At 34.1% G+C, this 25,438-nt stretch overlaps 1 protein-coding gene across 7 annotated transcripts in view; it reads right to left on the bottom strand.

The window, feature by feature from the left end:
* The window catches only part of SNTG1 (syntrophin gamma 1), an 870,442-nt gene that overhangs the window by 167,642 nt on the left and 677,362 nt on the right, over positions 1-25,438 (bottom strand). The window lies entirely within an intron of this gene.

Genomic DNA, 25,438 nt, shown 5'->3' on the forward strand with positions numbered 1-25,438 from the left:
ACCTTGTCAGTGGCAATTCCTTTCTGTAGCAGCAGCTGAATCCTGTTCATGCTTTTTTCCACATTTTCAGAACCCAGTTCATTGTATGCTCATCTCAGGGATAGCGTCAGTGGCCCTTTACACAAGTCTATGGCCCTGACCCATAAAGTCTCTTCTCTGAGCCCAGGGACACCAGCACTAGCTAAGTACCGACTTCTCTTTCTTAGAACCCCTAATCTCATTTCCTTAAGACACTTTATCTAAGGTTTTATGCTTTAATTATTCTTCTAATTATTCTTACTGTAACAGTTAATTTTATGTGTCAACTGGGCTAGCTGTTTGGTCAAACTGTAGTGCAGATGTTGCTGTGAAACTATTTTGTAGATGTGATTAACATTTACAATCAGTTGACTAAGTAAAGCAAGTTACCCTCAATAATGTGGCAGGGCTCTTCAAACCACATGAAGGTTGTAAGAGCAAAAACTGAGATCTCCTGGAGAAGAAGAAATTGTGCCTCAAGGCTTAACACAGGAATTCTGCCTCCGCTTTCTGTCTGCTGGCCTGTTTTACAGATTTCACACTTGCTCAATGCTCACATAAGCCAATTTCTTAAAACTTGTCTGGATCAAGTGATTGATTGATCAATGTGTGCCATGGTTCTGTTTCTCTGGAGAACACTGACAGATGTGTTGCCTCTTTCCTTTATCTTTGCAGCCCCAGATGTGGTGTCTGTTTCCTACAGCTGCTATTTTTGTGGCACACAAGTCAGCTGTGTCTTTTCACCTTATCAGTTACGTATTTAACATGTTATATGTCTAGATACAATTCTTTACATTAAGTTCTCTCTAGTTAAATAACTGGTGTGATTTCTGTCTCTTGATGCACTCTGATGCTTTCTTGTAAAGGCTTTAAACGTTATTCTAAGAGTGACTGGAAGCTTTTGTAGAGTTCCTATGGCATGATGATTTCTTATCCCTCTACTTCCAACAAGTCTCTGGTCACCTAGTAGAAACATGGTGTCGACTGTCTCTGTATTCGGTTATGCTTCCTCCTCATCCTGCTTTTTCAAGGTCTCTATAGAAAGTACAGCAGAATAGTTTTCTCCCCATGGAAATCCTAAGATGCTTTAATTAAACTAAATGTCGGAATAAGCTGTTAAGTGTTTGCTTCCATGTTTCTTATTCCAGCCACAGTTCCATTCAGCTGCTAGACTTTTTTTCTTCTAAGAAATATCAGCAAATATTCAATATTCATTAACTTCTAATTTTCTAAGGAAGCGCAGTGGCTCACGCCTGTAATCCCAGCACTTTGGGAGGCCGAGGCAGGCAGATCATGAGGTCAAGAGATCGAGACCATCCTGGCTAACCTGGTGAAACCCTGTCTCTACTAAAAATAAAAATAAAAATAAATTAGCTGGGCATGGTGTCAGGTGCCTGCAGTCTTAGCTACTCGGGAGGCTGAGGCAAGAGAATGGCGTGAACCCAGGAGGCAGAGCTTGCAGTGAGCCGAGGTCGCCCCACTGTACTCCAGCCTGGGCGACAGAGTGAGAGTCCGTCTCAAAAAAAAAAAGAAAAAACTACTTCTCGAAACCCCTGATTATCTTAAAACATTACATAATCAGAAATGTTTAAAATAATTTTATTAAGTAATAATTAATATTTTGATATATTTAACATATGCATTGATATGTATAATGCATTCATGGTTTTGCTAATGGAACAAAATGAATTATTTTATGGAATGTAAGAAATCCAAATAAATTTTATTTTTTGAAATTTTGGTTTCAATAATTGACACAAATACACATAAAGCACATCCATTTTAGCCATTCTTCTAAATGTGCATATTGTTCAAACTATAATTAAAATTTACTCATGCTTCTGTGGGTAGGATTATATAATTAATATGCAAATTTCAACAAAGGTCATTGCTCATTGAGTAGTTAAAAATAACTACAAATGTTATCATGGCATTCTACTATACGTCAATTTGTCACAACATACTCCAAGGCTTGACCAATTAAATCTACCATTAGATATCCAATTTCTTTTTTTTAGATAAAGTAAAATTAGCAACCCAGAAATTTTCCTTAGATGGTAAAAGAAAATGATCTCTTGACTCCTTGCTACTGTAAATGGTATAATTCTCCTTCTATAGGAATTGTAGGCCTTCTTATCTAGAAATAAACTATTTCAAGCTTAATAATATTGAATGCTTTTCTATGTTTCAGAAATATGTTCACATTTTCTCAAAATATAATTGAGTTAAAATTTACTTGAAACTGTAAGAATTACAATGCCACAAAAAATATATATCCCATCTAATTTTTCTTATTCCTTTGTAATAAATGGTATGTAATATGTTATTATTTTCAATTGTTTTTTAAGTCATGATATAATATCTAAATAAATGTTGATTAAAAATAAGTCAAACATATACAAATACACAAAATAAAATATGAAAGCTTAGTCTTTTCTCTCCTCCAGCTCCAGTGTCTGTTTTAGGACCACTCAGGGTGCACAATCTCATAGATATTCTAAAAGTTGAATCAAAACTTGTTTTCATAGGCATAACAAGACATAAACAGATGGAATTATTTTGTGAATGTGTGAGTGTTTTATTTTAGAACTTTTATTTTTACACATATAGACCTACTCAAGGATTTTGGTATAATCTATAGAGTGATTGTACAAATTTATGTTATCATTCCTATAATGAAGACAATTATGTTTTCTTCATTTTTCTATTACATGTAATATTTTGTTAAAAAAACTTCTTCTAAAAAGAAGAGTTGGAAAAAATGGTGTGTGCAATTTACATTCTGATACTCAGTACAAAACTACCCTCCAAAAGTTATATAACAATTCACAAGGCCGGACGCGGTGGCTCACGCTTGTAATCCCAGCACTTTGGGAGGCCGAGGCGGGTGGATCACGAGGTCAGGAGATCGAGACCACGGTGAAACCCCGTCTCTACTAAAAATACAAAAAAATTAGCCGGGCGTGGTGGCGGGCGCCTGTAGTCCCAGCTACTCAGAGAGGCTGAGGCAGGAGAATGGCTTGAACCCGGAAGGCGGAGCTTGCAGCGAGCCGAGATCTCGCCACTGCACTCCAGCCTGGGTGAGAGAGCGAGACTCTGTCTCAAAAAAAAAAAAAAAAAAAAAATTCACACTCTCACCAGCCATGTATGTGTATTTTGAATAACATATGTTTTTATAAACATAAGCAGATTAATTAAATGTAAATGATGACATCTGTGCTTCTCAAAATATCTGTATTCATCAATTCATTAAATTATGAAAGAGTATAGCTAAAATGTATCTTCCTGCATTATGTCTCTGTACTTCACCTGACCATAATTAAATCATAAATTATTAAATTCATATTATTTCTTTTGCATTTTCAAAAGTATCATTGCAATTTATCATTGCCCTCTAAGGGATACATTCCTGGTGATAAATACATCAGTTCAAGGAACACATTCTATGTTTTGTTGGAAGACACATCTTTTACTTGTTCCAAATTTCAAAATAAAGGTATCCTAAACTCAGGAAATTTTGAGCCATCAATAACCTACATTTCCAGTCTCACCACAACAGGCTTAAAATGAACTTCACCCAAGTCTTTCATATGCATTCTATATGCAGAAAACATTGATTTGAATTGCACTCTAGCAGGAAAGGGAGACTCACCATAAACTTTGCAATGTTTCTATTATTGAATTCTAATATTGCTCTTGGATTTTAACAGATGCTCTTCTCCCTCTTCTTCAATTAGTAAGTGGGCACTTTGTCTTATATGTCTAAGAAGCAGCCTTGGTAACCTCAGTAATCCTGGCTAGTGTTTTCTTCCTGTACACTTGGCTTTCATCTTATTACTGATTTATTTAGCCACCCAAGAATTGAACTCTGCAACTAAATCATTGCTTGCATTTCTGAATCACATCTGCTGCAAGATATTCATGTCTCCATGTGCAACTGCTAGTAAGGTAAATGCCACACCTATAGAGTCCAGACTCTAAATGGCTACCTGAAACTCTCCACGACTCTATTGCTCTAACGCCCTGAAAAATTCACCTACTTGGACTTCTATTTAATCAGTTAGAAATCTTGGCTTTGTATTCAAGTTAATATAGAAAATCAGTCAGATACACATAGTAAAGCACATACACCAGAACATTTTTAACATCATAGGCATAGTAGGGAACATAACTATGACTCTAATTTTCCAACTGCTAGCCTACTGTTTACTTCCTAATATCACACTCATTTCCCATAGAAAACTGAAGGTTGATCATTCTTTTCTAATATATAGTCTAACATATTACAGAATTAATGAAAAGTGACAAAGAATAGCTGAATTCTCCCTCCTTTTAGTTGAAATGTAATGTATTATGAAGAGCAATTTAGAGAAAGCATTTTAATAAAATTATATATTTAGTAACACAAGTGAGTACATTTTAGAGCATTCATATAGTATTCAAGGATTCTACTAAATCTGAAGACATATTTAAAAGAAATATTCATTTTTCTGTGAATGAAGAATGTGTAAAAGATCCTGTATATTCCACTACATTAGAAAAATCTTCCAGCTGTTACTATGGAGATAAAGGTTTTCAAAAACTCTTAGAAAGCACAAAGGTTGACAAGGTGATTACAAAATATAGTATTAGGCATTAATTTTATTTACTGTAAAGTTACTACAATGAACATTATGCTCTCACATCTGCTTCAGATTTTTTGTTTGTTTGTTTTAAAGACAGGGCCTTGTCCGGGTGTGGTGGCTCACACCTGTAATCCCAGCACTTTGGGAAGCCAAGGCAGATGAACTGTTTGAACCCAGGAGTTCAAGATCAGCCTGACTAACATGGGGAGACCCAGTCTCCACAAAAAGTAGCTGGGCATGGTGGCAAATGCCTGTAGTCCCAGCTATGGAGGAGGCTAAGGTAGGAGGATTGTTTGAACCCAGGTCAAGGGTGTCGCAAGCCAAGATCATTCTACTGCACTCCAGACAGGGTGACAGAGCAAGACCCTGACTCAAAAAAAATTAAATTAAAGTAAACTTAAAACACGGAGTCTCTCTATGTTGCCCAGACTAAACTGAAACTCTTGGACTCCAGCAATTCTACTACCTCAGCCTCCTTAAGTAGCTGGGACTATAAGCATGTACCACCACACTTGGCTTATTCAACATATTAAGGGTATCACAGTAGTAAAAGCAAAATACATTCTTCAATGCTTTTAAATATAAATTTACTATGGTGTGAGATAAATATCATAGTCATTTATTTTATGCCTTTCTTCTGAATAAAAATTTCCAGCAAATTGATTATAATCCAACAGTGAAAACAATCAAATATGATGATATGATGGTACTTACAAAGTATGCTGTGTATCTGCAGTTCCCCACCCCTCCCCACACTAACTATAATTTTAATCCTCCTACCCTCTGTTCTGTGTCTGGGATTCTCACTTTTATGCAGTTCATGAAGAAATGTCCTTGCCCTGTAGCCTCCTGTTAAAGTCCTTCTGTTAGAGAAACTACTCAGAGGCAAAGGGGAGGAGCTGTATATTTTCTAACTCTGTCCCTGCAGAGACTGCTAAGTTTGGAGCAGGACCCTTTGCCAAAGGATACTTCTCCTCTCAGGCATTCATATACATATAACCACTGTTTAATAATTAATATAACAGCTCCCTTTCCTTTCCTCTTCAGGCCGAGTTAGTGCCTTCCCCATGACTACATATAATCTTTTTAGTTTCTCAAAAAAAGTTCCAGGCATTTTTAAACAGTTCCCTAATTTTAATATCCTTAAGTTAAAAGTTTAATTTTTTTTTTGCTATTTCTTATCTACCAATGTCATGAAGTGAATGATACCAAAAAGAAATCCTAATCACATAAAACAAATACAAAGCTGAAAAATAAACAGTCACAAACAATGATTTGGGAGCTTCATAGTCAACCTAATGCAGACTATAAATTGAGAAGTGTTATCTTTCAAAAACTGCTATAAATTTGGGCAAGAACAGTAGGAGTTTATGGTCTTACTACCTCAGTTTATTTCCATTTTCCACCCCTACTCTCAGCGGTCGATGAAATTACTTACTTTGTTCACATGAACGTGACATGAAACCCAACAACTTTGATATCTGATGGCATGGAATCAAATGGGAGTGAGTAGCATAAACTTGTGGCTTTGACAACTGAAATAACAAATTTGGTAGTTTACAAATGGCCACAATTCACAGTTTGGTACAGTGCAGTTGTGATGCTTACTGGGGCAATTGTCAGACACTGACAAATTTAACAGGTTGACCCTAGAAATGAGAAAGTCAAATAAGGCCTAAATTAGCTTTCCACATACACCTGGCTAAGTAGGAAGCTATGCACATGCAGACAGAAGAGCCCCCAAATCACAGTGGGGAGGAAGCCAAGTAGAACTTGAGAACTGGCTGCACTTTGAATACACACCTCAACCTAAACAGATTGACCAGTAGATAGTGGAAGCCTATGGTTCTAAGATGTCTTCACAGAACCTCCCTCCAAATCATTGGCTAGCCACTAAAATAGAGAACTGGGCCCAAGAAAGTCATGCAAAAAATAAAAATAAGAATTAAAATGAATAGACATCAGTGGCTTCACACCACAGGGGAGACAGATCCTACAGTTAATACTCAGGCATATTACAATAAGATACAATTAAAAACTTTCAGACAAAAATCCAGAGTTGGTAACGTTTATTATCTAAAATGTCCAATTTTCAACCAAAGAGTATCAAACAAGAAAACGAAGAAGAAAGTGAGATTCATTTCTGGAGGGAAAAAAGAAGCAGTCGATAAAAACTGACTCTGGATGAAAAAAGATAATACATTTAGCAAACAAAAACTTACAGAAGTTTTCTAAATATGTTCAAATAATTTATTATAGCAATGACTCACAAATAGACAATTTCAATAGAGAAACAGAAATTTAAAAATAAGAAATAAAACTTTTAGAGTAGAAAAGAATAGAAAACAGCAAGGAAAAATAATTAGTAAACTAAAAGATAGATTAATAGAAATTATCCAATCTGAAAGGCAGAATGAATAATGGATTGAAGAAATGGAGAGGTTTAGAGACCTTTGGAAAAGTGTTAAGCATGTCAACATATGTGTACTGATAGTCTAAGGCAGAAAGGACAGAAAAGTGGGAGAATAACATTATTATTCAAAGAAATAATTGACAACTTTAAAAACTCAAGCAACAACATTAATCTGGAGATTCAAGAAATTCAACAAGTCTCAAGTGGAATAAACACAAAGAGATGTACAGCTAGGAACATTCAACTTCTGGAAGACAAAAGAGAAAATAATGAAAGCAAAAAACCTTTTATCAAATATAGGGAAGTATCAATGTGTGTAACAGCTAACTTTATATCAGAAAATGAATGCCAGAAGACTGGAGTGACATTTAAAGTGTTGAATGATACAAACAAAAAAGGTCAACAAAGATTTCAATTTCTAACAAAACTATCCTTCAGAAGTAACAACAAAACACTTTAACAGATAATCAAGAAGTGAGAGAATTCACAGCTACAAGATATTCCCCACATGAAATACTTAACGAAGTCCAACAGTGTGAAAAACAAAAACTAATGCCAGGCAGTAACTTTTATTTACAAGAAAGAAAAGAATAATTAAGCTGTTACTTATTTTTATTACAAAAGGAACTTTTCTGTTTTAATAACTTGAATGAGATTGCTTAAAACATGAATAATCCTGTACTGTTGAGTTTATACATGCATGTAATATGAAAAACAATAGTTTGAAATAGATCTATACTGCAATGCAGAAAAATATTTATATAATTCCAAAATTAAATCAGTATAAAATTGAAGTGGATTGTGATCACTTAAAGATGCATATGTGATTCCCAAGAGCAATCTTTTTCAAAAATCAAAATATATAATTAAAAAATCAACAGACAAATTAAAGCACTACATTGAAGCTATCTCTTTAATATAACTTAGGCAGTAGAAAGAAATAGAGAGAAAATAAAAAAGACATAAAACATCTAGGAAAAAATAGAATTGCAGGCATACATCTAAGCATATCCATAATTATTTCAAATGTGATTGACTGAAACACCTTAATCAAATGGTAGATATTGTCAGTCTGAATTTAAAAAAGCACACACAACCCAGGTTTATTCTGACTGAAACAAATGTGCATTTGATTTACCATTGGAAAACAGATTGAAACTAAAAGATTAGAAAATAATATGCCAAGAAAATGGCAACCATAAGAGAGATGGAAAAGCAATATTGACATCATAGAAAATAGATTTGAAGCCAAGAAATATTATAGAGAAAAAGAACATTTCATGATGACACAAATGTCAATATATTTTGAATATATAACAGTTATAAATATATAAGTACCTAACAACAGAAACCCAATATATAATGAAGCAAAATAAGACAGGATTCAAAGAAAAAAATTAAAAATGAGAGTTGGAGATTTACGTATTACTCTCATAATAATTGATAGAAAAACTAATTGAACAGTCAATAGAAATATAGAAAACCTGAACAAAACTATCAGTCAGTTTGACATACTTGACACTTGATAAATACTCTTTATTCCAAAATAGCAGAGTACACATCCATGTTTTATAAACATACCTGCAACATGATCCAGGAAAAGTAACATGGATGTCAACAAAATTGAAAGATTTGTAATCATGTGAAATATGTTCTCTGACTTAAAACATAATTAAATTAGAAATACTTAAAAAATAAATAAAACAGGGGAGCTCCCAAAACGTGAAAATTAAACAACACCACTCTTCTAAAATAGACAAGTGTAGAAGAAAAAAATTACAGGCAAATTTAGAAACTACCATGAATGAGTTTATAAGGGAAAATATAACATCAAATTCAATGAGATGCAGTAAAGCAGTATTTCAGAAAAAATTCATTCCTTTAAAACATATGTTAGGCTGAAAGATGTTAAAACTTATGTTACATTTCAAGAAGCTAAAAAAGAAGAGTAAATTAAACATAAAGCCAAAAGAAGGAAGAAAATAATAAATGTCCATAAATAAATATCGGAATGAAAAACAGTAAAAAATAAAGAAAGAAAGGCAATGAAGAAGTCACAGAAATCAAATGTGGTTCCTTGGAAAAATCAACAAAATTGATAAGCCTTTATGTTGACTGATAAATTACAAAAAAGAGAGAAGGAAAGAATAAAAATTCACAGATTACCAAAATTGAAAAGCAAGAAGAAACATTAAAGTATTATAAGAGAATATTACAAATAAATATATACCAATGACTTAGATAAGTAAAATGAAATGCATGAATTCATAGAAAGACACAAAATACTAAAGCTTACTCAGAAATAAATTTGATAACTTGAATAGCTCTGTACTTTTAAAATAACAAAAAAAAAATAGTTAGAAACTTACATATAAATCAAATTCCAGGACTAGATAGCTTAACTGGGAGATTTTTACCAGATAATGAATAAATAAAACCCATCCTGCACCAACTTATCCAGAAAATTTAGGAAGCGTAAATGCTTTCTCATTCAATCTACAAAGCCACCATTACTCTGATACCAGATCATATACATTCCCAAATATATGAAAATTAAATAATACTTCCAAATATTCACATGTAAAATAAAAAGTAAGAAATAAGTTAGAAACGATCTTGAAGGGCAATGTAAATAAAATGTAACATATCGAATTTGATTTTTTTGAAAGACGTTAAAAGCAGAGAAATCTACACATCAATGTCTCTCAGAAACACAGTTGAAAAATTTCTTAAATTTTCTTATTTTAGAAAATTGAATCCAACAACAAATAAAAAGGATAAAAACATTATGATTAAGTGGGATATATCTACAAAATTCAAACTTGGTTTCACATCTAAAAATACATTAATAGAACCTAGCATATTGATAGAAATAAAAGGCATAAGGCACAGTATATTTATTAATAGTCACAGAAAAGGCATTTAACATAGTTGAACTTTTATTCTGATTAAAATTTTTAACAAACTAGTAACAGAAAGGTATTTCATCAACATGCTAAAGAACATTTATGAAAATCATCTAGATATTAACATACTTAATGTTGAAATATTTAGTGATTTCCCCTATGATCAGATACAAGGTATAAATGTGCACATTTACCAGTTACATTCTGCATTATACTGGAGAATCTCACAGTTCCATGAACTATTAAAAAGAAATAAAATGTATCCAAAATGAAATAAAGAATTAAAAATATTTATATTTATGTAGGTAACATAATTGTCTATGGTTCCTACATCTTAGAAGTCATTTTAGAAATAATGCAGGAAACTAAATCAATATAAAAATCAAAAATTTGTCATATTAACCTCAAAAATATGATGTACTTAGGAATAAATCTGATAAAGTATGCATGATATGTATACACTGGAAACTAGAATGATTTCTAAGAGAAATTTTTAAAGTTCTTAGAAAGGTAGACAGCTAGCCTATCTTCATGGATCTCAAGACTCAATATTCATAATATGTCAACTTTCCTAAATTTGAAGATTCAATGCAATTTCAAAAATACCCAACTCTCTTGAATAAGTCTACAAGTTGTTCACGTATTTCTAACTTTCTGTTTAGAAAGAGCAAGATTCCAGAGTAGACAAAATTACTTTGAATAAGGACGAGGACACAACAACAACAACAAAGAAAAGAAAACTACAGGCTAATAGCTACGATGAACACCAATGCAAAAACTGTCAACAAAATACTAGCAAAGGAAATTCAAATACACATCAAAAAGATCATTCACCATGATCAAGTGGGATTCACCCAAGGGATGCAAACATAGTTCAACATATACCAATCAACAAACATAATAGATCACATAAATAGAATCAAGGACAAAAATATGATAGATGTTTCTATTTTATTTTTGTGTTATTTTATTTTTTTTCAGTGAGGGTAGAGCAAGATAGCTGAATAAAAGCCTCCGTGGATAATCCCCTCTCCCCAACAGGAGCACCAAACTTTAACCAACAACCACACATCAAATAGCACCATTGTAAGAACAAAAATTAGGTGAACAATAGCAGTATCTGTCTTTAACTTCATATTGTTGAGAAGGTACTGAAGAGGATAGAAAAGAAAATTTTGAATCACTGAGACCACCCCTCCCCCATCCTCTAGCAGTGGCTTTATGGTGTGAAGAGAGAATCTGTGCACTCGGGGGAAGAAGAGCACAGCGACTGGCAGGCTTGCCATTGAACTGTTTTGCTGCACTGTCACAATAAAGAGCAAAGACTGTTGCTCAGCTTGTTCCTGCCCATAGAGGGAGCATTCGGAGCAGCCAGAAAGGAATCACCCATCTCAGATATCAGAACTTGAATTTTGGCAAGCCTCACCACTGCAGTCTAAAATGCTCCAGCATCCTAAGTAAACTTGAAAGGCAGTCTAAGCCACAAGGACTGACATTCCTATGGAATTCCTAGTGCTGGGCTGGGCTTAGAGCCAGTGGACCAGGGAAACACCTGACCTAGGGAGATACCAGCCAAGACAGCTGAGGGAGGACTTGCACCACCCCTCCCCTAACCCCAGGCTGTGCAGCTCACAGAAATGAAAGTGACTCCTTCATTCTGTTTCAAGACAGGAGCAGGAAGAGTAAAGAGGACTTTGTCTTAAATCTTGCATATCAGCTCACTCACAATAGGACAGGGCACGGGGCAGAGTTGTGAGGCCACATTCCAGGCTCTAGCTCCTAGACAACATTTCTAGATACAACTTGGGCCAGAAGGAAACCCACTGCCTTGAAGGGAGGGACCCAGTCTGGGGACAATTCATCACCTGCTGACTAAAGAACCTTTGGGTCCTGAATAACCTGCAGTGATACCTTGTTCATATGCCATGGCCTTTGGTGACACCCTAAGACATGCTGGCTTCAGGTGAGACCCAGTACATTTCCAGCTGTTGTGACTGGGGTGAAAGACTCCCTTTGCTTGAGAAAAGCAGAGGAAAAAAATGAAGGGGACTTTGTCTTGCACCCTAGGAACCAGCTCAGCCACAATGGGGTAGAGCACCAAGCAGGCTATTGTGGTGGCTAAATCCAGGCCTAGGCTGTTGGACATTTCTGAACCTGTCCTGTAGTAGAAGGGAGCCCACTGCCCTGAAGAATGACTCCAAGGCCTGGCAGCATTCACTACAAGCTCACTGAACAGTCCTTGGACTTTAAGTGAATATTGGTGGCAGCCTGGCAGAACTCCCCTGCCTGTAAAAAGGGGAGGGAAAAGTGGAAAGGGCATTGCCTTGTAGTTTGAGGGCCATCTTAGCCATATGGAATAGAACACCAGGTATATTTCTAAGGTCTTCTTTTTTTCTTTCTTTTTTTCTTTTTTGAAAGAGGGTCTTCCTCTGTCACCCAGGCTGAAGTGCAGTGGTGTGATCTTGGCTCACTGCAACCTCCACCTGCTGGGCTCAAGTGATCCTCCCACCTCAGCCCCCTGTAGCTGGGACTACAGGCATGTGCCATCATTTCCAGCTAATTCTTGTATTTTTAAGTCCAGATGAGTTTCATCAAGTGCCCAGGATGATCTCAAACTCCTGAGCTAAAGTGATCTGCCTGCTTCAGCCTCCCAAAGTGCTGGTATTACAGGCATAAGCCTCTGTACCCAGTAGATTTCTAAGGTTTTCGACTCTAGTCCCTGGCCCGTAGAAAACATATCTGACTGCTTCTGGGGCATGGAGGTACTCACTGCCCTGAAGTACAGGACATTACCCTGGCTGGCTTCCTCACTTGCTGACCGTAGAACCCTAGGGCTTTGAGTGAACCTAGGTGGTAGCCAGGTAGTGATCACAGCTGGCCTTGAGCTAGACTCAGTGCTCTGCTGGCTTCGGGTTTGACCCAGTGCAGTCCTAATGATGGTGGCCACAGGGGTCTTGCATCACCCATCCTCCAGCTCTAAGCTGATCAGCACAGAGAGGGAGTCTTCATTTGGGAAAAAAGTAAGAGAAGAGAACAAAAATGTCTTCCTGAAAACCAGATAATTCTTCTGATCTTATCCAAGGCCACCAAGTCAGAACACCTATGAGTCTGCAAGAATCAGTGTTACTGGTCTTGGGGCCCAAGTCGCATCGAATAGCTGGAAAGCCTCCCCAAGAAAGAAGGGTACTAACAAGCCTAGACTGTGAGGACTACAATAAATATCCAAATTTTCAATGCCCAGATGCTGACAAACCTCCATAAGCATCAAGACTATCCAGGAAAACATAACTTCTCCAAAAGAAATAAATAAGACACTAAGGACCAGTCCTGGAGAAATACAGATGTATGACCTTTCACAAAGAAAATTCAAAGTAGCTGGTTTGAAGAAACTCAAAGAGATTTAAGACAACACAGAGAAGGAATTCAGAATTCTATCAAATAAATTTCACAAAGTGATTGAAATGGTTTAAAAGAATCAAGCAGAAATTCTAGAGTTGAAAAATGCAACTGACCTACTGAAGAATGCATCAGTGTCTTAATAGCAGAACTGTGGAGCAGAAAAGAGAACTAGTGACCCTGATGACAGGTTATTTGAAAATCACAGAAGAGACAATGGAAAAACAAATTAATGAAGCACACTCACAAGATCTAGAAAACAGCCTTGAAAAGGCAAATCTGAAAGTTATTGGTCTAAAAGAGAAGGTAGAGAAAGAAATAAGAGTGGAAAGTTTATTCAAAGAAATAATAATAGAGAACTTCCAAAACATAGAGAAAGATAACATTCAAGTACAAGAAGGTTATAAAGCACCAAGTGGACTTCATCTAAAGAAGACAACCTTGAGGCATTTAACAATCAAACTTCCAAAGGCCAGAGAAAACGAAGGAACTCTAAAACCAGCAAGAGAACAGAAAAAAAAAAAAAAAAAAAAACATACAATGGAGCTCCAATACATCTGGCAGCTGACTTTTCAGCGGAAACCTGACAGGCCAGTAGAGGCTAGCACGGCATGTTTAAAGCGATAAAGGAAAATAACTATTACCTTAGAATAGTATATCCAGTGAAAATATGCGTTAAGCATGAGGAAGAAATAAAGACCTTCCCAGACAAACAAAAGCTGAGGGATTTCATCAACACCAGACCTGTCCTACAAGAAATACTATAAGCAGTTTGTCAACATGAAAGAAAATGATGTTAATGAACAAGAAAAAGTCACCTGAAAGTAGAAAACTCACTAGCAATAGTAAGCAAACAGAAAAACACAAACTATTATAACATTGTAATTGTGGTGTGTAAACTATTCATCTTAAGTAGAAAGACTAAATGATGAACCAATCAAAAATAATAACTACAACAACTTTTCAAGACAAACAGCACTATAAGACATAAAGAGAAATAAGTTAAAAAGTTGGAGGAAGAAGTTAAAGTGTAGAGTTTATATTAGTTTTTGTATATGCAAAAATTTTTCAGTTGTCATTAGTTTAAAATTATGAGTTATAAGATGCTCTATCAATCCTCATGGCAACTTCAAATCGAAAACCATACAATGGATACACAAATAATATAAAAGATAATTTAAATCATACCACCAGATAAAATCATGTTAACTAAAAGGAAGATTAGATGAAAGGAAATAAGAATGAGAAGACCACAAAACAACAAGAAAACAAATAGCAAAATAGCAGGAGTAAGTCCTTACTTATCAATAATAACATTGAATGTAAATAGACTAATCTCTCAGTCAAAAGACATAGAGTGGCAGAATGGATTAAAAAAAGAAGACTCAATTATCTGTTGCTTAATGTAAACACACTTCACCTCTAAAGATACACAAAGACTGAAAAATAAAGGAATAATGAATGATATTCCATGCTAATTGAAACAGAAAAATAGCAGAAGTAGCTATACTTTTACCAGACAAAATATATTTCAAGACAAAAACTACAAGAGGAGACAAAGTTACTATATAATGATAAAAGGGTAAATTCATCAAGAGGATATAACAATTACATATGCACTCAGTACTGAAGCACCCAGATATAGAAAGCAAATATTATTAAAGTAAAAGAGAGAGACAGACCTCAATACAAGAACAGCTAGACACTTCAACACCCAACTTTCAACATTGGACAAATCTTCCAGAAAGAAAATCAACAAAGAAAATCGTATTTAATCTTGCACCTTAGAACAAATGAACCTAATAAACATTTACAGAATATTTCATCCAACAGCTTCAGAATAAATATTCTTCTCCTCAGCACATAGATTATTCTAAAGGAGATACCATATGTCAGCCAAGAAAACATGTCTGAAAATACTGAAAAATTTAAAATCATCTCAAGCATTTTCTCTGACTGCAATGGAATGAAACTAGAAATAAACAACAAGAGGAATTTTAGAAGCTATACAAACACATGGAAATTAAACACATGCTCCTGAATGACTAGTTGGTCAATGAAGAAATTAAAAGGGAAATTGAAAAATTTCTTGAAACAAATGGTAATGGAAACACAATATAATAAAACCTATGGGATGCAGCAAAAGCAGAGCTAAGAGGAAAATTTATAGCTATAAGTGCCTACATAAAAAACAAAACCTAACAAACAAAAACCCTTCAAAGAAATAGCCTAATAGCCTAACATGTCTTTTTTTTTTTTTTTTTTTTTTTTTTTTTTTTTTTTTTTTGTCTCGCTGGCTCTGTCACCAGGCTGGAGTGCAGTGATGCGATCTCGGCTCACTGAAACTTCTCCCAAGTAGCTGGGACTACAGGTGCATGCCACCACGCCCAACTAATGTTTCTTGTATTTTTAGTAGAGATGGGTTTTCACCATGTTGGCCAGGATGGTCTCAATCTCTTGACCTCATAATCTGCCCGCCTTGGCCTCCCAAAGTCCTGGGATTACAGGGGTGAGCCACCGCGCCCAGCTAGCCTAACATGTCTTAAAGAACTAGACGAGCAACAGCAAACCAAACCCAATATTAGTAGAAGGAAAAAAAAAAGAGTAAAGATCAGAGCAGAAATAAATTATATACAAATAAACAAATAAAACAATACAAAAGATAACAAAGTGAAAAGTTGGTTTTTTAAAGAGATAAATAATATTGACAAACCTTTACCAAAACTAAGAAAAAAGAAAGAAGAACCAAATAAATAAAATAGAGATGAATTTCTAATTACAACTGATACCACATAAATTCAATAGAAATTGATATATTTGCTATTATGAGCAAATAGATGGCAATAAATTGGAAAATCCAAAGGAAATAGGTAAATTCCTAGACACATACAATTTACCAAGATTGAATCATGAAGAAATCCAATACCAAACCATACCAATCACAAAGAAGGAGATTGGAGCTCTAATAAGTCTCCCAGTAAAGAAAAGCTGAGGACCCAATGGCTTCACTGCTGAATTCTATCAAACATTTAAAGAACTAATACCATTCCTACTTAAATTCTTCCAAAAAATGGAGAAGCAAATATTTCCAAACTTATTCTATGAGGACAGTTTTCCCTGATACCAAAAGCAGACAAAGGCACATCTGATAAAGAAAATTACAGGCCAATATTTCTGATGAAAACTGATGCAAATATCCTCAACAAAATACTATCAACGCAAATTCAACACACTGAAAAGATCATTCATCATGACCAAGTGGAATTTATCACAGATATTCAACAATGGTTCAACATACACAAATCAATCAATGTGATACATCATGTCAACAGAATGAGGAACAACAACCATATGATCATTTCAATTGATGCTGTAAAAGCATTTGATAAAATTCAATATCCCTTCATGTTAAAAAAAAACTGGGAATACAAGGAACATATCTCAACGTGATAAAATCCATATATTACAGACCCAAGGTAGTATTATAATGAATAGGGAAAAACTGAAAGCCTTTCTTGAAAGCATCTTTGTCTGGATCATGAAAAAGAAGCCCACTTTCCCAACTGTTTCTCAAAATAGTACTGGAAGTCCTAGCTAGAGCAATCAGACAAGAGAAAGAAACAAACAAAATTGAAATTGGAAAAGAAGAAGTCAAATTATCCTTGTTTGCAGAGGTTATGATCTAATATTTGGAAAAATCTAAAGACCCCAAAAAACTATTAGAACTGATAAACAAATTCATTAAAGCTGTAGGATTCAAAATCAACATACAAAAATCAGTGGCATTTCTAAATGCCAACAGTGAACAATCTGAAAATGAAATCAAAACTGTAACTCCATTTGTAATAGCCACAAATAACAAAGAAATGAAAGATCACTACAATGAAAACTATAAAACATTGGTGAAAGAAATTAAAAAGGATACAAAAAAGAAAGACATTTTATATTCATGGATTTGAAGAATCAATATTGTTAAAATGTCCATACTACCCAAAGCAATCTACAGACTCAATGCAATTCCTAACAAAATGCCAGTGACATTCTTTACATAAATAGAAAAACAATCCCAAAATTTATCTGGAACCACAAAATATCCAGAATAAACAAAGCTATTCTGAGCAAAAAGAAGAAAACTGGAGGAATCACATTACTTCATTTCTAATTATACTATAGAGATATAGTAAGAAAAATGGCACGATGCTGTTAAAAACAGACACATAGATCAGTGGAACAGAATAGAGAACCCAGAAACAAATTTATACACCTACAGTGAATTCATTTCCAACAAGCGTGCCAAGAATATACATTGGGGGAAATGACAGTCTCTTCAATCAATGGTGCTGGGAAGATTGGATGGAGGAAAAACACTCCATTTTCCATGATGTGATTATTATGCACTGCATGCCTGTATTAAAGTATCTCTTGCACCCAATGAATATACACACCTACCATAGATGTAGAAAACCTTAAAGACTCCAAAAAGTTGTTATAACTAATGAATGACTTTAGTAAATTTGCAGAATACACAATCAACACAGAATTAGTAGTATTTCCATACACCAATAGCAACCTATCATATAAAAATTAGGAAGCAATTTCATTTACAATGGCCACAGAGAAATACTTAGGAATAAACTTAACCAAAAAAATGAAAGATCTCTATAATAAAAACTATAAAGCATTGATGAAAGAAATTGGAGGGAATCCAAACAAATGGAAAGGTATTCTGTGTTCATGGATTGGGATAATTAATATTGTTAAAATATCAATATTAACCAAAGCCATCTACATATTTAATGAAATCCTTATCAAATGACCATACCATTTTCACAGATTTTTTAAAGCAATGTTCAAATTCATATGGAAATGTAAAAGACTCCCAATAGACAAAGCCATCTTGAGCACAAAGAACAAAGTTAAGGCATCACATGACATGACTTTAAAATATACTACAAAGATATAGTAAACAAAATGTATGGTTCTGGCATAAAAACAGATACATAAATCAATGGAACAGAAAAGAAAACCTAAGAATAAATCAATACACTTATAGCCAACAAAAGTGTCAAGAACACATATTAGGGAAAGAACAGTTTTTTCAATAATGATGCTGGGAAAACTGCATGTCTATACTCAGAAAAATGAAACTAGACCCCTATCTCTCACCACACACAAAAATCAAATCAAAATGTCTTAAAGACTTAAATTTAAGTAAGACTTGAACTTTAAGTAAGACCTGAAACTATGGAAGCACTTGAAGAAAGCATAGGGAAATTGCTTCGTGACATTGGGCTGGGCAAGGATTTTTTAAAATAAGACTTCAAAAGCACAGGTGACAATAGCAAAAATAGACAAATGGGATTTCATCAAACTAAACAAACAAACAAAAAGCTTCTGCTCATCAAAGGAAATAACCAACAAAGTGAAGAGACAACTCACAGACAAGATATTAATTACCGTAATATATAAGAAGCTCAAAAAACTCAATAGCAAGAAACCATGTAATTGGATTTAAAAGGGCCAAAGATCTGAATAGACATTTCTCAAAAGAATACACACAAATGGCCAACATTTACATTTAAAAATGCTCAAAATCACTAATCATTAGTGAAATACAAATCAAAACCAAAATGAGATATCACCTCACACCAGTTCAAATGATTATTATCAAAAAACAAAAAGAAAAAAAATAACAAATGCTGGCAAGGATGTGAAGAAAGGGCAACTCTTTCGTACTGCTGTTGGCAATGTAAATTGGTACACCCATTATGGAAAACAGCATGGTGGTTCCTCAAAAAATCAAAATTGAATTACTACATGATCCAGCAATCCATTACTGAGTATACACTCAAAGACCATGAAATCAGTATGTCAAAGAGATAGCTGCACTCCCAATAAGCAGCACTATTCACAATAGCTGAGATATGGTATCAGCTTAAATGTTCATATACAGATGAATGAATAAAGAACATGTGGCATTTATATACATATATATGTGTATATATACGTGTATATGTGTATATATACGTGTATGTATGTGTATATATACATGTATATGTATATATATACGTGTATGTATGTGTATATATACATGTATATATGTATGTATATACGTGTATACATGTATATACATGGATATATATATACGTGTATGTATGTATAGATATGTATAGATATATTCTTATATCTATACATATATACACGTATATATATTCTTATATCTATACATATATACACGTATATATATACATATACGTGTATATATGTATATATTCTCTGTAGCTATACAAGGGAATGAAATCTTGTCATTCACGGAAACATGAATGAACTCGGAGGACATTATGTTAAGTAAAATGACCCAATCATAGAAAGACAAACATCACATGATCTCACTCATCAGTGTTATCTAAAAAAATGTTGATCTCATACAAGTAGAGAGTACAATAGTGGTTACCAGAGGCTAGGGAGGGGAAGAGTGAGGGGAGATTGTGAGAGGTTCGCCTGTGGGTACAAAGTTACAGTTACACAGGAAGAGTAAGTTCTGATGTTCTGTTACACAGTAGGGTAACTATAGCAAATAACCACGTAGTGTAAACTTCAACATAGCTAGAGGAGATTTTGAATGTTACCACCAAAATAAATGATAAATGTTTAAAGTGATGGATTTGGCAATTACTCTGATTCACTCATTATACAGTGTATGTATGATTTGAAATATTACACTGTCCCCCAAACATGTGTACAATTATTATGTTTCAATTATGTAAAAACATTAATAAAAAACATTAGAAGTTTTATCAACAACAACAAATAATTACAAAGCTAGGGGACTTAGACTACTCATGTTAGACATCGTAGTACTACAGTATTCAAGACAGTTTTGTATTTGTGTCACGAGATACAAATAGACCAAGGCAACAGAATTTGGAGTCCAGAAATAGGTCCACATGTATGTGATCAATTTGTTTTTTGGTAGAGGAATAATAATACAGTGAAGAAAGAATAATATTTTCAACAAATATGTTGGAACTATTGTACCCCCCCTTAAAAATAGCTTTAATCTATACCTCCCTTTTGAAACAAGTGTTAAATAAAAATAAATCATAGATTAAAAATAAAAAGAATACTGTAAAAAACCCAGGATAAAAAATAGTTGAAAATTTATTTCTTGTGTTAGGCAGAGATCTACTAAATATAATTTCAAAAGCATGACTCATTAAAATACAGTGAATTGGAATTCATCAAATTTAAAAATTCTATCCTTGGGCAACATTTGAAGAGACAATTCACAAAAGAATATATACAGACGTCAAATAAGCACATGAAAAGATGCTCAACATCATTATTCTTTGGAGAAATGTAAATTAAAATTTAACAGATCATGACACATCTATTAGAATGTCCAGAAATTAAAAGCCTGACCATAGGGATATCTATGAGATTATCTTTACCCTGCTGGTGTCAGTGTGAAATGTAAAACCCTTTGGAAAACAGTTCTGCAGTTTCTTAAAATGTTTAAAATACACAACCATAATATCCAGTTATTACACTACTAGGATTTTACCCAAATATAATAAAAGCATAGGTCAAGACAAAGACTTTTCATAAGTATTTATATCAGCTTTATCTGTAATACACTAAAACTTAAAATGAAGCAAATGTGCATTAATGAGATAATACACAATACACAAATGGTGGTAGAGCCACTGATAAAATACTACCCAGCATTAAAAAGAATGATGGATTGATGCACGCTGCTAAATGAGCAATATTAAAAATAATTATGCTGTATGAAAGAAGCCACAAAAATTCATACATACAGTATGATTCCATTTATATAACAATCTGGAAAATGTAAAACAAGACAATTTTGCTACATTTGTTCCCCGCTCCCTCAGGATTTTGAAAATCTATATATTTAGAAAAGAAAGCCAATGAGAATTAAGACAGTTCTTTCAATAATGAAACCCAGGTACATATGTGTATAAATTCAACACACACACATATACAACTTTCTAATATTTGAATAACACTTTTCCAAGTCTTCTAGAGTGTGTATTTTATTTTAACAGTAATACATACATTTTTACACAATTAGGTGTGGGCTCTTTTAGTTTAACTGTAAAATAACATTTACACCTCTTTTTCCTGGGAAATATCCATCATGTTTGTTATCAAATGATTTACGAGCTAGTTGATTTTCCAAGAGTTAATTTATACAGACACATTATTTTTTCGAGGTGGATTCTCCTTTAGATCATAAAACGCCAGCATGTTTTATCACCAAGTGTTATGAAATAGACCAGAACAACAACAGGCTCATTATCTTCAGATTGTGTGACTCTATAATGTGTTTTTAACATTTATAAATTGAATATATAAAGAACTAGGAGAGTTTCTTTCTCAAATTGAAAAAAAAATAGATTTTTGACATTCCCCAAAAATAAAGACCAATTGTCAGTTTCATTAGTAGAATATTTTGTCTAAATACACACACACACACAAACACACACATCTTCAATAAAGCTAAAATTTAATGAATTAAATATGCAACTGATTAGATTATAAATTTTAGGGTATACATCATTGTTATGTAAGCCAACATATTGCCAGAGAAAAGAGAGGGGTTGGGACCAGGTCCGGTTATAATGCCACAAAGCTTACTGTTCTTACCAAGACTCAGCTGTTTTTCTTGAATAAATGCTCCCTGGGTTCAGTGAGCCTTTGTGAATTTCCATATTTGTTAAAAGTTGATTCTATTTTTGCCATTTTTCTGTTGCTTTTATAGAGAAGCAAAACTGACAAAATTTATCCTACTCCTCTTTATTTTCTGATGCCACTACAGAAATGGATTTTTAAAGTGTTCTGTAATTCCCTAATTCTCCCCAGCACAACTAGAGACTCTAGTCACTTTCTATTCCAGCTGCCAGCATTCTATGGTACGTACACATCTATAATAATGTGTCCAAATTATTATGGTTAGTCGAATGTCAATATTTCTATAGGAATAGCTACCAGAGCTAATATGTTATTTTAAATAAGTATAAACTTATTAATTTAAACTAATATAAATAATTTGATTACATTATTTTGTATACTGCCGAATATAAAGCTCATTATATTAATATTTTAATGACAAGTTAATACTTTATAATGTTACTCCCGGGTAATTATAGAAGAAACTTATGGAAAAATGCTATTTTTGTGGGAGGAATGAGATATATTTGAGGATGAAGAAATTTCAGTTAAAAATGAGTAAAAATGACACATGTAATAAATTATAACCTAATGGTCTAGGTACATATAGTAGTGTGATATAGGCCTAGTTGTATGGGCCTATATATGCCTTTACTTCTAATACATTGAGAGAATTATCACAACATCACTTGACATCCATTCAGTTATCCCTATTTTGTTCATCAGCAAGACCACTGTCCCGCCTTTCATCTTTTCAACAGAAAGTTACCAGGGCAAGTTTAATTTCAGTGTGTTCACTGTAAAAATGAACCAAATCAGGTTGGGTGCTGTGGCTCACATCTGTAATCCCAGCACTTTGGGAGGCCAAGGCAGGCAGATCACTTAAGGTCGGGAGTTTGAGACCAGCCTGGCCAACATGGTGAAACTCTGTTTCTACTAAAAATACAAAAATTAGCCAGGTGTGGTGGTGCATGCCTGTAATCCCAGCTGCTTGGGAGGCTGAGGCAGGAGAATCGCTTGAACCAGTGAGGCAGAATTTGCAGTGAGCCAAGATTGTGCCACTGCACTCCAGCCTGGGTGACAGAGCAAGATTCCATCTCAAAAAAAAAAAAAAAAAAAAAAAAAAGAAATCAGAATCTTAATAGATGCATCTATTAAGATTAATAGAATCCCAGATGCATAGAAAAAATGGAAAACTTATTCTTCACAAAAAATGAATTAGGAGATATACTAATATGATTTCAAGTGGAGGCAATAACTAAGATTATTTAGTTGGTTAACTAATTTTAAATGTAGGGTTTTTTTTTTTCATTTTTGAACTCCTATTTGGTTCTTTTACAACTACAAATTTTAGCACCATGTCCTATTCCTGTCTTACGATTTTGATTTCTTTATTTTAAAAAATCATGATTAAAAACATTTTGGATAGTTCTTTAGTCTCTAGATTATGCATTTCTTTATAATGGTTTATTTCCTCATATGGTTTATAATTTTGGGCCCAACCCTCTTCTTCAGACAGAGTGTCTGAAAGCCTTATGCATTCTGGAGTGTGGCAGAGTTCACGTGGAGCTAATCTTAGCAGTTGTCTCAGCTGGACCACAGTGGCTTTCTCCCTATGTTTTGCTTTCATTTTAATTTCTCTGGTTAGGGTAGTGGTACCATCTGGGTAGCACAAATTGAAAATCAAATCTCAGGGAGCAGAGAACTTCTGATTCATTGTAGCTTGGGGGACTCTTAATTTCTGTTTTGATACCTAGAACATCAGGAATATGAGGGAGTTATTTAATGTATATATCATCAGAAATGGGATTATATGTGTTTTTAAATTTCAGTTCCTTAAACTGGCTCAGATTTTACTAAATAGGAAATGTACTCTAGTCAATTAATGTGTTGTTATCATACTGTGCAGTGAGTTTTCCTAATTATGCAATAATATAAATGTTTAACTATCAATTAATGCTATTTCTTAAAATCGTTCATGTACACAATGGAAAGTAGTAAGGAAAAAATCTATTAACTCTTGTTTTCAGGTTTCTTAAATATCAGGATGAATTTATTACAATTTTCAAAACTGTGAGCTGCCAAGATAATTGAAATAAAATCTGAAATAGTTTTGAATTATATAATTTCAGATTCGAAATAATTATATAATGAATAATATTAACAGGCTAGCAAATAAAAATGATGAATACTAATGAACATCTATGCTTACATATGAATGTCAGAATATTATAAATATAGTGTTAGAATATTACAGTTTTTATTACTTGTTCTATGTGTGATTTATTCAAATTCTCACTTATTTTACTTAATACTATTCTAAACCTTGATATAAGCAAATGTGGCAAGAAGTGCTCCCAGTCAGCAAGCTGACTACGTGAGAAGTGTTAGCTGTAGTTGTCATTACGATTACAGAATAGCTTTGGGGCTATCAGGGGAATAACCACTGTAATAATATATTACACCAATATTAATATCTCCCATGTTGAGGTTAGAAAGGGCATGGGAGGGTGATGACACAGGTCTAGAGTCATTCTTAAATTAAAAAAAAAATTCACCATTTTTTATTTTGGAGAAGAACTTACAAAACAGTAGATTTCCATTTTTATAGATCTGACTATAAAACAGCCTTGTCTACTGATGGACATTATAATCTTCCCCCATAGCTGATACTTTCTTCTATTTGAGTAATTTCTTATTAATGACATTTTCCCTCTACTGGAACCCTACAAAAGCATTAACTGTAGCTCTCAAGATGACACCTACCTTGAACTACACTTATCTGCAGTTCTCAAGATGACACCCATATGAGAATCACCTGGGACAGCATGGGAGCAACAAAGGGAGCATCCCAGGTGTCATAACAGAGCAAGTAAGCAGAAGCTGCTGGTGACAGCTCTGGTTTCCACTCTGTAAGTAAGGGCCTTAAAAACAACTACAGGCTGCTGTAGCATGTGGCAAGACACGTACATCTCTCCAACCTCTGCATTTATCCAAGATAGCAACTTGGCTCAGGGCTGAGGGACTTAAGGTAGGAGGGAGGGGACCTCTGGAGCTGAAAAGAGCTAGATCAGAGCATTGTAGACACAATTAACTCTCCAAAGCTGTTCTCTACAGTGTTCTAGTTACACATGGCTTTGGAGGCTGATCTGGGCTAGCATCATCATACAATTTCTACAAAACATAAATTCTGTATTCCAAAGAACAAGTGTAAACGTTTAGAAACTTTGATGATAATGATAGCATAGATTGAGAACTTCACATGTACCATTATTTAATCCTCAAAATAAACTTACAGGATAGTCACCCTTACACAAATGTTACAGATAAGGGAACTGGGGTTTAGATAAGGAAAAGATCTTACATTTTATAAGTTGAAGAGT

This window comes from Symphalangus syndactylus, chromosome 7 (genome assembly GCF_028878055.3).
Source record: "Symphalangus syndactylus isolate Jambi chromosome 7, NHGRI_mSymSyn1-v2.1_pri, whole genome shotgun sequence".
Classification (NCBI taxonomy): Eukaryota; Metazoa; Chordata; class Mammalia; order Primates; family Hylobatidae; genus Symphalangus; species Symphalangus syndactylus.